This window comes from Mobula birostris, chromosome 13 (assembly GCF_030028105.1).
Source record: "Mobula birostris isolate sMobBir1 chromosome 13, sMobBir1.hap1, whole genome shotgun sequence".
NCBI lineage: Eukaryota > Metazoa > Chordata > Chondrichthyes > Myliobatiformes > Myliobatidae > Mobula > Mobula birostris.
Window position 1 is genome coordinate 99,197,733 of NC_092382.1, and position 13,245 is coordinate 99,210,977.

The window sequence follows — 13,245 nt, forward strand, 5'->3', positions numbered from 1 at the left end:
GAGTTGTTCCGGGGTCTGTGTACATACATGTGGTGGCATCCATTAATCTCGCGAGAACATGGATTTGCGCCTGGAAAGTCTTGCCGCTGAGGCGACACTGCAGTGTCCTCTCCAGGGCGCAGGCTCGGGCAAGATTGCATGGAAGACCGGGAGTTGCCTAAACTGCAAGTCTCCCCTCTCCACGTCAACGATGTTGTCCAAGAGAAGGGCAAGGCCCAATAGAGTTTGGCTCCAGTGTCGCCGCAGGACTTGCCCGAAAGAGGTTAAAGGCAACATCGGACTACCTTAGGGACTGCAGCTCCGGGTTTGTCCTTGGAGTCTACTGCGAAAGCCTTTCCCAAGAGTGGGTATGGCCGCAGGGTAACGGAGGTTTGAAATCAGAGTTTCCCTGGCTTAGATGGACAGCGTTCCCAGTCTGACGAGCTCCATCTACCCGAAGCACTGGTTTTAAGGCGCCAGGACCCGCCTTCGCCCCTTCTCCTGTCAGAAGAAACAGTTCCACCAGGCTTACAGCTATACCACACGAGAAGGCCAGGAATTTTATAAACATAACTGTTCCGAATGAATGCAGATAGGCCGATTAGTGTTCTTGCAGACAACACAAGAAAATAAGAAGAATATATTTCGAGACTTACACAAAGTGCAGGAGAAAATTAAGTTAAGAGGGAGGTTATTTCTGACGACCTGTAAAGGCAAAGACCTTCACGCAGAGAATAGTGGGTGATTGGGATGCTCTTCCTGGTGTGGTGGCAGAGGTGCAATGATTAGTGACTTTTTAGACAAGCTCAGCTAGGCATGTGAACATGAGGAAAATAAATGGATAATATATGCTCATTATGTAAGCTGAAAAGATCAGTTAGCCACTTGGTTACTAATTTAACTCCTTCAGCACGATAATTTTGGGCGAAGCGTCTATTCCTGTGTCTGCAATCTCCCACGTTTGGATTCTAAAGCAGGGAATGAACAATTGACAATTCGGAGTGAGATCCTTCATAGGGATTGGGAACGGCAAGGGGCCGTGTGGGTTCAGCGGGATGAGAGGATGGATTACAATCTGACTCGTGGTAACGCAAATAAGGTGACAGGAGTGTGCCGATGGGGGTGAATTAAAATCCTCTGAGGAGATAGGTGGAAGAGGGAAGGGAATAAAGCAGAGGGAAAGTGAGGAGTTGGCAATGGACGAAAGGGTAGACGGAGGTTCTCCAGCTGGAGCATAATGGTAAGTCAGCTGAACAGAAGAGACGAGAGGTGCAGTTGTTGGGCGTCTTTAAGGCGGAGTTTGAAATGTGTATAATTATTACCACCATCAAAGGTTACGGTAGAAGGTAGGGGAATGGGGTTGGGAGGGATCGTAAATCAGCCAAGCAGAATGGCCGGTAGATTCCATTTTCGTTTGAAGATTAAAAATAGAAAGTGCATTTCTTCCTTCAAATTGCTGGAGGAACGCAACATCTATGGAAAAGAATGAACAGTCAATGTTGTGCACCAGGACCTATCAACAGGACTGGGAAGAATGGGGAAAGACACCAGAATTAAAAGTGGGAGTAAGGGTGATAAGAAAGATAGTTAGAAGATGAAAGGTGAAGTCAGATGATTGGGAAAGGAAAAGGGTGGGAGAGGAAGGAATCTGATGGTACAGATCGGGTGCAGTTAGAGAGGCTCTCACTGAACTCCTGTTGAAATGAGGTTTTAGATTTCTTCAAGGTAGGCTTGCCCCGAGGGCACTTTGTAATGCAGCAGCAAATCATGAACACAACTGCTCTACTGATGGTGGAAAGCTAAATCAACACACACAAAATCTTGGAGAAACGCAGCTGGTCAAGCAGCATCTATGCGATTTTCTTTTGTAGATGCGATGGAGCAGCGGCCGAATTTTGCTTCTGCGGTCCGCCGCTCTGGGGAAAATAGTCCAGCTGTGTCCACCTCTCCTCAATGAAGGATAACGCGTCTTTGAATTTCAAAACCACCCACCCAGGATCAAATCGCGCGAGAATTTGGATGTGGGCCCCACCAAAATCTTTGTCCCTGCGAATAATCCTGACATTCGGACCATCAGACCATGAGATGTTGGAGTAGAATGAGGCCACTTTTGCCCATCGTGCTGCTCTGCAATTTTATCATGTCTGATCCAATTTTCAACCTCTGCCTTGAATCTACCCAGCAGCTTAGTCTGCACAGCTGCCTGCGGAAGCTGAGACAGACATGTGCCTGTGAAGAAAATGGAAGGATACTCTCATTCCACAGACAAAAATGATTGTTTCGGGGCTAGATAGAAAACTGACAGGTAGTAGGTCAAATGCATGCCTTCTTCACCACAGAGTCAACCTGCCTAGCAGCTTTGAGTGTCCTTAGACTCTGACACCAAGCAGAGGTTTTCGATAATTATTCAGAAAGCTATTACATGTCAGCAATAGAAAAGTAGCGTACAGTCCGAAAAACTTGCTCACACAGGGATTTCAGGAGAGTCGTTTTGAGATCATGTTCCAGTTCTGTAAGTCGTTGATCAGGGCTCAGTTGTAAAACTGAGTACTGTATTTGGTCACCATGCAAAAGTGCCGTTGGTCAGGAATAAGGGTAGGAAAGATTTTCGGGCATGTACCCAGCTCGAGAGGATTTGGGGTATGGAGACTGGTTGGCAATGTTGGGTCTTTTGTACTTGGAACTTAATAGAATGAGGGACGGAGTTGCAGAACTTTATTTTAAATATCAATGGGCGTAGACGAGGTGGATGATAAGCGTCTTTTGAGATCCTAGATAGGGGAGTCTAAATCTTGTGGACATGCGTTCAGGTGATGGTGAAGAACAGATTACTGGAAGATTTCTTGCGAAGACCGTGTCATGGGAACGAGCTGAAACGGTAAGAGGCAAAATCAGGTACAATACGATCGAGAGATAGGAGAAAAAGTTTCAGTAGGGACCGGAGGGGCAAATTTTTAAAATAGATGGATTTGAGAGGAAGTGTAACTATACCAGTGAGAGTGGTTGAGAAAGAGACGATTGTATCATTCCAGAAACAAGTGGGGAGGTACTTGGAGGGATGGGAATCACAGCGATATGACCTCGGCATTGATTGGTTGATCCGACGGGCTGTAACTCGTGCTCCGTGACTATGACTGCAATAATTGGAGTTCGTTAGCAATTGCTGGCAAGCGAAAGCAATTTTGGGAGGTGAAGGGAAATAAAGTAAATGTCCCCAAGCGAGAGAAGAGACAAGAATCCAATCAGGGTCTGCAACGGAGACAATGGATAAAGCAGTAGCTGATTGTCAGGAGACAAAGAGAAGAAATAAAAGGAGCCTTTCCTGGTTGGCTGCTGGTGACGAGTAGTATTCTACAGGTTTCTGAGTTGGCACTGATTGTTTTTACGTTATATGTCTTTGATTTGGATGACGGAATTAATGGTCTTGTTGCAAAGATTGCAGACGATACGGAGATAGGTGAAGAGTCAAGTAGTTTTCAGAAAGTGGAGAGACTACAGAAGGGCGAAGAGAGACTGGGAGAATGGGGAAATAACTGACAGATGGAATACTCTGCAGAAAGTGGTGCAGACAGCCCAGCACATTTGTAGTTGTGAACTTCCCATTATATAAGACATTTACGAAGACAGTTGTGTAAGAAGGGCCCGCAGCATCAGTGGGACCCCAAGTGACCCCAGACACCATCTCTTCCAGCTGCTGCCATCCGCGCAACAATCCCGCAGCATAAAAGCCAAGTCCAATCGGCTCCGGGACAACTTCTGCCCCCAGGCCCTCAGATAGATATGCTCACACTGATTTGAGTCTATTCTAAGTTCAACATTATTATAAATGACTATGATTACACATATCACATTTAGACGGAGACGTTAAGATTTTTCGTCCTCATGTATGTGGACGATGTGAGAAATAAAGTCAGTTCAGTCGAGCTCCGGGAACTGAACGGACATGCATTTTGATAGAACTGATAAAGATGTAGACTATGTTACAGACCAGGGGAAAAAAAAATAAAACGGCAGAAGTCAGAACTGCAAAGGGACATGAGAGTCCTCATCCAGCATTTGCTAAACTGACACAGACTTGGTGAATGGAGCTATGATGTTCTGGCCATTACAGAGACTTGGATGGTTCAGGGGCAGGAATGGTTACTTCAAGTGCCAGGCTTTAGCTGATTCAGAAATGGCAGGGAGGTAGGCAAGTAAGGTGGAGACATGGTACTGTTGATCAAGGATAGTGTCACGGCTGTAGGAAAGGAGCAAGACATGGAGGAGTTGTCAACGGAGTCACTGTGAGAGGATTTAGGAATAGGAAGGGGTCAATGACTCTAGTGGTTGTTTTTATAGAAAAGCCAATAGCAACAGGGAAATCTGGGAGCCGATAGCGAAACAGATTCGGCAAAGGTGGAATAATAACAGGGTTGTTGTGGTGGGAGATTTTAATTTTAATTTGTTTTGCATCTTCCCTGAGTAACTGATTTAGATGGGATGGAGATGGTTAGGTGTGCTCAGGAAGGTTTCTTGAAACAACATGCATATAAGCGTACCGGAGCAGAGGCTGTACTTGATCTGGTATTGGGAAATGAACAGAGTCAGGTGTCAGGCTTCTCAGTGGAAGAGTATTTTTGAGATAGTGATCACAATTCTATCTCCTTAACCACAACCATTGGAGATGGATAGGAATAGACAATTTAGGGGAACGTTTGCTTGGAGTAAGGGGGGAAATGAGGCTATCAGGCTGGGGTATATCTCATCGGCTCCCGGTGAATTTTCTAACTTAATGCTTTTCAAAATCTCCAGCACATCCTCTTTCTTAATGTCTTTTTGGTCAAAGGTTTCAGTCTACTGTAAGTCGTCCCAAAAATGGCCAAGATCATTTTTCCTGTTGAATACTGAAACAAATCATTTACTAAGTACCTCCTCTGACTCCATACACACTTTTCCGCTGACACACTTGATTGGTCCTATTCTGTCGCGGCTCATCCTCTTGCTCTTCACATGACCGGGGTTTTCCTTTATCCTGCACACCGGGCTCCTCTCATGGCCCCTTCTGGCTCTCCTAATTCCATTATTAGGCTCCATCCTAGCAACCTTGCAATTTTCTGGAGCTTTAACAGTACTTATTTTCTTGAACCTTTCGTAAGCTTTTCCGTTCTTCTTAACTAGATTTTCTACAGATCTTATACACCATGGTTTTACATGGTTGTATATAGTACCAACATTTTCCCTACCTCGATGGAACCTACCTATGTAGAACTCCATCCAAATGTTCTCTGAACTTCTGCCACAGTTCTGCTCTGCATTTCCCTGAGAACATCTGCTCCAATAGTCCTGCCTAATAGCATCATATTTCCCATAGCCCAATTAAATACTTTCCAAAATTGTCTGCTCCTATCCCTCTCCAGCGCTCTGGTGAAGGAGATAGAGTTGTGGTCAGTATCTCTAAAATGCTCTCCCACCGAGAGATCTGAAAGCTCATCTGCTTCATTTCCCAATAGCAGATCAAATGCAGAGCTGCATGACTATTTGGAGAAATAGAATTAAGGACAGCTATATGAGGGGCGGATCATGTCATACGCCTTGAATGATTTTTTGAGGAGGTGACAAAATAAATTCATGACGGTAGAGTGGCGGATGCTCTGTATATGGAACTGAGTGGACCGTTCGTCATGATTACCCTTATTAGACACACCCAGAAACTTTGAAGGCATAAGATCGATAGAAACTTTGCTTCCTGAATTTGGAATCATCTTGCTCAGAGAGTAAGGAACTGCAGGCGATGGAGCATATCCAAGAGATCTGCTCGGGATCCTGCTCTTTCTGATCTTTGTAAATGACCTGAAAGAGACAGTGTAAAGGTGGATTGAATGAGTTACAAGTTGGAACAGTATGTTGTGTAGCGGTTAGTGTGACACTATTCCAGCTCGGAGCAGAGGGTAATGTTACAACGCTATAACACTCTAAGTAGACCATACTTGGAGCATTGTGTTCAGTTCCGGTCGGTTCATTATACACAACACATGGAAGCTTCAGAGAGGGTGCAGGTGGCATTTCCCAATATTCTGCCTGAATCCTCCCGTAACTTTTGAAACCCTTTGTGATCAACAGCCTCGTAATCTCCGCTTTAAACAAGAGGACATGCAGACTGATTTCAATCGATTTCATCAGGTGCTTATATTTTATGTAACAGCATAGTATGCCACCTAGATTTATTTTCTGCGACCTCATTATCATTACTATTCTGGCTGGGTGGCCAGAGCCCCCGCTGTTTATGAAAGAACAGGATGGTTTAAATATTGGGGAGAGTCAAAGGGAACCCAGCGAATTCCCTTTTACTTTCAGGAACTAAAGAAGTAAGGGTGTTTTCTTGACAACGGCGCAGCGAGACTTGGCTGAATGTTTCCTGTTTTTTTTTTTTTTTACCCCCTTGAACCAGGGACTTGAGTCAGGCTTCAGGATTCCTAATTCAGGTTTACGAGCAGTTGTGACTTCACAAACATCAGGTTCCTGAGCGAAAGTGGGTAACAAAACTCACCGCCCGACTGATAAAACCTGAAACAAACACGCCCATTTATCAAATGCTCGGAGCTTTCGGAATATTTAGACGTGCTTGGTGTTACAGCCTTCTTGAAATTTCTATACATATTTCATCGGTAGCGCTAATTTTAATGCTGTTTTGCAATGAATGCGATCATGCTATTTGTAAATATTCTTATTGGGATAATATATACCCTATTCATGTTCTATCCTCTTTCACTGTCCTCTTTTGATTCAGCATATTGTGGTGTTTTTCAACTATGATTTCTGTATGTTATCTGTGTTCGCAACGGCTTTATCCATGGAATATGTTGTTATACTTTGTCTATCCTGTGTTACTATATCCGGACGCTTATTATGGATTTTCCCATGTATAGTCATTGATCAGTCGTCGTATAATTGGCGTTGAACGTCATTGATTTGGATGAAGGGTTTGATTGCTTTGTGGCAGGGTTTCAGACACATGCGCAGGTAAATGGAAGGGCAGGTAGAGATTAGGAAGCATGGTGCTTGCAAAAGGAATTAACAAACAGGACCACAGGCAAAGGACTGGCAGCAAGAACTTGATGCAGGGAAGTGCCCAGTCTTACTCTATGGCAGAGGGAATAAAGTCGTGGACTATTTCGTAATTGGGAAGAATATTTGAATTGAAAATAAGAGTGCAGAGCCACAGGAAAATCTGCAGTTTGAGTCAGTGCTAAGGGAGCCGAATTCATGTTCCAATCCACTTTCAGAGGACTGGTGTTTGAAAACAACTCCTTCCCCATACCATAAACTGTATATAATTTGTTTATGCCTGTTCTATTTTAACAATGGAGAAATAAGCAGAGGTGCAGAGCCTTTTGGGAGGATTCCCTACAGGAAAATTTGCGGAAAGGTGAGGAAGACAAATGCAATTTTAGCATCCATTTCCAGAGGACTAGGATGTAAAAGGAACTCTTTAGAAACCTATTAATCTGGAAGCCTTTCCTGTTTCCGGCCTCACAGCCACGTGGAACGGGCAGCAGATCCTGGTGGTTCTCCGTTTTAAATTCGCTCTGAACTCCCGTACTGGCAGTGCAGAACAGCATCGTTCACCACATACATGTCATTGGTAACTAAATGGGCTACGATTTCGAGCAGATCACACTCCCACTTAAGAGTGGTGAGGACTGGATCCGAAATATCCCTGATGTTGTCGCGACAGAACCACCTGTCCGCACCACTATCGAATATCCTATCACCACATCGTGACTTCTACGCTTCCGCCTCCCGCAACCCCACACACACAGACAGTCACCGCTCAACGCACACTTCCCTTCTGAGTCACAGAGGCAAACTAAGCGCCTGCGACCGACCACTGTGATTGAACACTGTTAGTTGATTCTCTCGCCCCCCAAACTCCGCGACGGTATCCAAAATGTTGAGCGAGATGTCGAGAAGAGAACTCTGCCCTGTCCCCTTCAGCCGTTTTTCCTTCATGATTGTCAGACAGTCTCCTGTGCCCTGCACTCTGGGTGTAACTGCCTCTCTATATGTTTTGTCCATCACCACTTTAGCTTCTCGAATGAACTGCAGCTCGTCCAGTTCTAGCTGCACCTCCTGAATGGCAGATGGAGTTCAAACCGGCAAGTGTGAGATGGTTCACTTTGGAAGGACAAACTGCAAGGTACAGTACAAAGTAAATAGCAGGATACATGGTAGTGTAGAGGGGCAGAGGGATCTGGGGGTATATGTACGCAGATCCCTGAAAGCTGCCTCACAGGTAGAAAGGGTAGTTAAGAAAGCTTATGGAGTGTTATCTTTCATAAGTCGGGGGATGGAGTTTAAGAGTCGTGATGTAACGATGCAGCTCTGTAAATCTCTGGTTAGTCCACACTTGGAGTACTGTGTCCAGTTCTGGTCGCCTCACTATAGGAAGGATGTGGAAGCATTGTAAAGGGTACCGAGGAGATTTGCCAGGATGCTGGCTGGTTTAGAAAGTATGCATTATGATCAGAGATTAAGGGAGCTAGGGCTTTACTCTTTGGAGAGAAGGAGGGTGAGAGGAGACATGATAGAGCTGTACAAGGAAATACGAGGAATAGATAGAGTGGATAGCCAGCGCTTCTTCCCCAGGGCACCACTGCTCAATACAAGAGGACATGACTTTTAGGTAAGGGGTGGGAAGTTCAAGAGCCATATTATGGGAAGTTTTTTTACTCAGAGAGTTTTTGGTGCGTAGAATGCACTGCCTGAGTCAGTGGAGGAGGCAGATACACCAGTGAATTTTAAGAGACTACTAGACAGGTATATGGAGGAATTTAAGGTGGGGGGTTATATGGGAGGCAGGGTTTGAGGGTCGGCACAACATTGTGTGCCGAAGGGCCTGCACTGTACTGTACTATACTACGTTCTATGTTCTATGTTCTATGTTAACGCGGATTGTCAGAAGCTGCAGCTGAACGCAGCTCTCGCAGCTGTCGTCGTCAGGGTTACTGGAGTTCTCTATGCCTCCCCAGATGCCGCAAGAGGAGCATTTAACTATCCTGCCTGGCTTCTCTGTTATCTTATCTGATCAGATATATAGAAGGGAAGGAACAAAAGGCTTAGCCTAGTGCTTTCCTTTTCTTTGCCTGCTTTGTATCCTGAGCTGACGCCTCGGCGAGCAGAAGCCTGAAGATCACCTGCTTCGCGGCCCATTCAGACGATGGCCACTGCATCTGACCCTGCCTTCCTCTAGCAGGTCAACCACAAACGCCTCCTGGTCGCTAGTCAAACCTGCTTCTCAATCTAAGGACCCGCTATTGCCTTTTATACCTGTGCTGTCCTCTCCTCCTAAATCACAGGGAGACGCGATTGGCCGCTGGTAAAAACTCTTTTTTCGAAAAAATCATTGTTTTGAAATTATCAAACTCGATATCATTTTCAATCTACCTACACTGGTATGCAAATATTTGAGGACCCCGGTCAAAATTTCTGCTACACTGAAACGTTCAGTGAGTCGAAGATGAACTGATCTGCAGAATTCATAAAGTTAAAGAAGAATCATTCTTTTCAACATTTGAAGCAAGGTTCGTGTATTTTTTGCTTTGATCAATTTTCGAGTGAAGATAAAGGAAAAGAGCACCATGCAGAAGTTTGGGTACATCTAGAGATTTGAGCTCTTTGAACACTTTTACCAACGTCTCACACCGTAATTATCTTGTTAGGGCTCTGGTTTGTTCACGGTCATCGTTAGGAAAAGCCAGGGAATGCAAATTTCAAAGTTTTTGAAATAACCCGATTCCTCAAACATTGTCCAAACAATCAGCAGCCATTGTCACCTCTAAGCAGCTTCCAAGCCTTCCGAAAATTAAAATAAATGATGCCCTCAAAGCAGGAGAAGGCTAAAAGAAGATAGCAAAGCAAGTTCATGTAGCCGTTTCCTCAGTTCGTAATGCAATTAAGAAATGGCAGTTAACAGAAACGGTGGAGGTCAAGTTGAGGTCTGGAAGAACAAGATAACTATGTCAGAGACTGCTCGTAGGATTGCGAAAAAAAAACAAATTAAATTCCCCAGTTGACTGCAAAAGACCTTCAGGAAGATTTCGCGGACTCTGGAGTGGGGGCGCACTGTTCTTCTGTGCAGCAGCACATGCACACATGTGACCTTCATGGAAGAGTCAGCAGAAAAAAAACAAAAAAAAACTTTCCTCCGTCCTCACCACGAAACTCAGCGTGAGAAGTTTGCAAAGGCACATCTTAACAAGCCTGATGCATTTTGGAAACAAGTACTTTGGACTGATGATGTTAAAATTTAACTTACCGGTCGCAATGAGCAAAGGTATGTTTGGAGAAAAAGAGAGTGAGGAATTTCATGAAAATAACACCACTGCAACCGTTAAGCACGGGGGTGAGTCAATCATGATTTGGGATTTTGATGCAGCAACAGCACGGCCAACATTTCACTGGTAGAGGGAGGAATGAATTCAATTAAATACCAGCAAATTCTGGAAACTATCATCACACCGTCTATTCAAAAGCTGCAGATCAAAAAAGGATTACTTCTGCAACACGATAATGATCCGAAACACACCTAAAACTCCACAATAGACTACCTCAAGAGGCGCAAGCTGAAGGTTTTACCATGCCCCTTGCAGTCCGCCGACCACAATATCATCGAAAATCTTTAGATAAACCTCAAAAAAACAGTGCATACAAGACGGCGCAAGAATCTCACAGAACTAGAATCCTTTTACAAGGAAGAGTAGACGAACATCCCCAAACATCATTGAAAGACACTTGTCCGGCTACGAAAAGCGTTCACAAGTTTTGATACTTGCCAAAGGGGGAGTACCAAGTACTGACCATGCAGGGTGCGCAAACGTTTGCTTCAGAACCTTTTCCATGTTTGTTATTTTGTAACAGTAAAGGATGGGAAAAATATAAAGTAATCCTGCTTCAGTTATTGAAGAAATCTGTCATCTTTAACTTTATGCTTTTTTGGAAATCAGGTCACCTTTTACTCGCTGAGCTATTACAGGGTCACAAATTTTGACCAGGGTGCCCAAACCATTGCATGCCACTGTATACAACTATAATTTTTTAAGAACTATCTATGCAATAATTATTTTAAACTGTGTATATCATTATAGTTTTCTTTTTATTTGCTGCGTGTACCTTCCTTTTCAGTCTGGTTGTATATCAGTGTCCAGCTGTGTGCCAAAAAGTTTTTCAGTTTTGTGTCCATTTACAGACAGGGCACGCATCTGTGGACAGCCGACTGGTGGGATTATTGTATACACTTGCAATCTGCTTTGGTATCGCTTCTCTGACGGCCTGCATAAAGGGTTAATTGCACCTGTCATTCCGGAGAGTTTAATGAAGGGAGTTTCCGTAGGGATTGTCGTCGTCACGGCGGAGGTGTGGCTGCTGGTTACCTTTTCTATTAATATGTCTCCCTCACAACCACAGTTTCAGAGAGAGCCGCCAGTCTACGCTATCAGAGACCAGCGGCTGCAGGCAGAGAGAAGACAGGGGCTGGATCGGGAACACGAATCCCAGCAATGGATTATAATCCTGGAAATGCATCGCCCAATGCTACGGGAATTGCGAAGTACGTTTTCTTGCTGTATCCACATCTTGCTGATGATTACCAATGGCTGATTTTGGACACTCGAATCAGTCTCCTCCTTCGGAGAGTCCAAGAGTTTTCCTACCCTGCACTCGCAATCGTAGCTCCTCTTGGTAAGTGTCTCGTCTCTTCCTCATGATTATGTTGAAAAATAGAAGTTAGCTTCTCATTCATCCCTGCATTCTAACGACTCGCTAATTGCAAGACAGGTCTTTCCAACCGGTATCGCTTCAGCAAACATCGGCTGAGTGTATTTGATAAGGTACCCCATGCAAGTCTTATTGTGAAATTTAGGAGGCATGTCATCCAAGGGGACATTGCTATGCCGATACAGAAATGGCTTACCCACAGAAGGCAAAGTGTTGTTGTAGACTGCCATATTCCGCATTGAGGTCGTTGACCAGTGGTGTGGTTCAGGAATCTGTTCTGACACTCCTACTCTTCCTGATTTTTATAAATCACCTGGATGAGGATGTGGAGCGATGGGTTAGTAAATTTGGTGATGAAAGAAGTTTGGGGGCGTTGTAGATAGTGTGGAGGGCTGTCAGAGGTTACAGCTGGACTTTGAGAGGATACAAAACTGCGTTAAGAAGAGGCACTTGGAATTCAACATAGGTAAATGAGAGTCGTTCTTTTAGGTAGGGTAAATATGTTGGCAGAATATAGTATCAGCGGAATTAATTTGAAAATATATAAACATCAAATAGCTTATGTCATGTGACCCGCAACACAAATATATAATTGTGTCAGTTTTTATAAACAAACAAACAAACGTTTATTACATTCTGCTCTGTAATAGCGAAAAATATTCAAACGACTAACTTAACCAGAAGTTAACTGGTATGCGGCAACCCTGGAACAGTTCTTAAAGTGGTAAATTCGAACACAGTATTAAAATGGTAACTTCGAAAGCCCAAGTGATTTACACAGTCAATACGGAGAGACGTCTCTGGAAACGGATGTCTTCTAGATGTGCCGTTACTGCTGATTCTGTCCAATGGATTCACGGCGAAGGAAATAAAATGGTTTAAATGAACTGACCTAGCCCTGGCGAATGAACACTTCACAACCCTTCCTACTCATACAAGATACTCAATTACATCATGGTCACAAGACAGTCACAAGATACCCACGAGTTATATCACAGTCCAACGTCTCACCAGTTAAAAAGCATAAGGGTACGTGGGCATCATCACTTCCATGATCTGTCGCCGACACAAAGAGTGCAGAGGAAACTGACAACATGCAGAGGGATATTAATATGTTCAGCGAATGTAGCAGCGTCTGGCAGATGGAGTGCAAATTTGGTAAATGCGAGGTTATCGAATGGGAAGGACAATTGTAAGAACAGAATATTATTTACGTGGTAAACGATTGCAGTATGCTGCTGTGCGGAGGCGCTTTGGATTACTTGTGCTTTAAATCACAAACTTTGGTTTGCAGGTGCAGCAGACTGTCAAGAAAGTAAATAGGATGTTAGCCTTTGTTGTCAGAGGGATTGAGTTTAAGACTAGGGAGGATGTGCTGCAACTGTACAAGGTACTATTGAGGAGGCATTTGGAGTACTGTGCAGTTCTGGTCTCCCGACTTGAGGATGGGTAAACTGGCTGTGCAGGCGGTTCACCAGTTGATTGCAGAGCTGAGGTGGTTCGGCTATGAGGGGA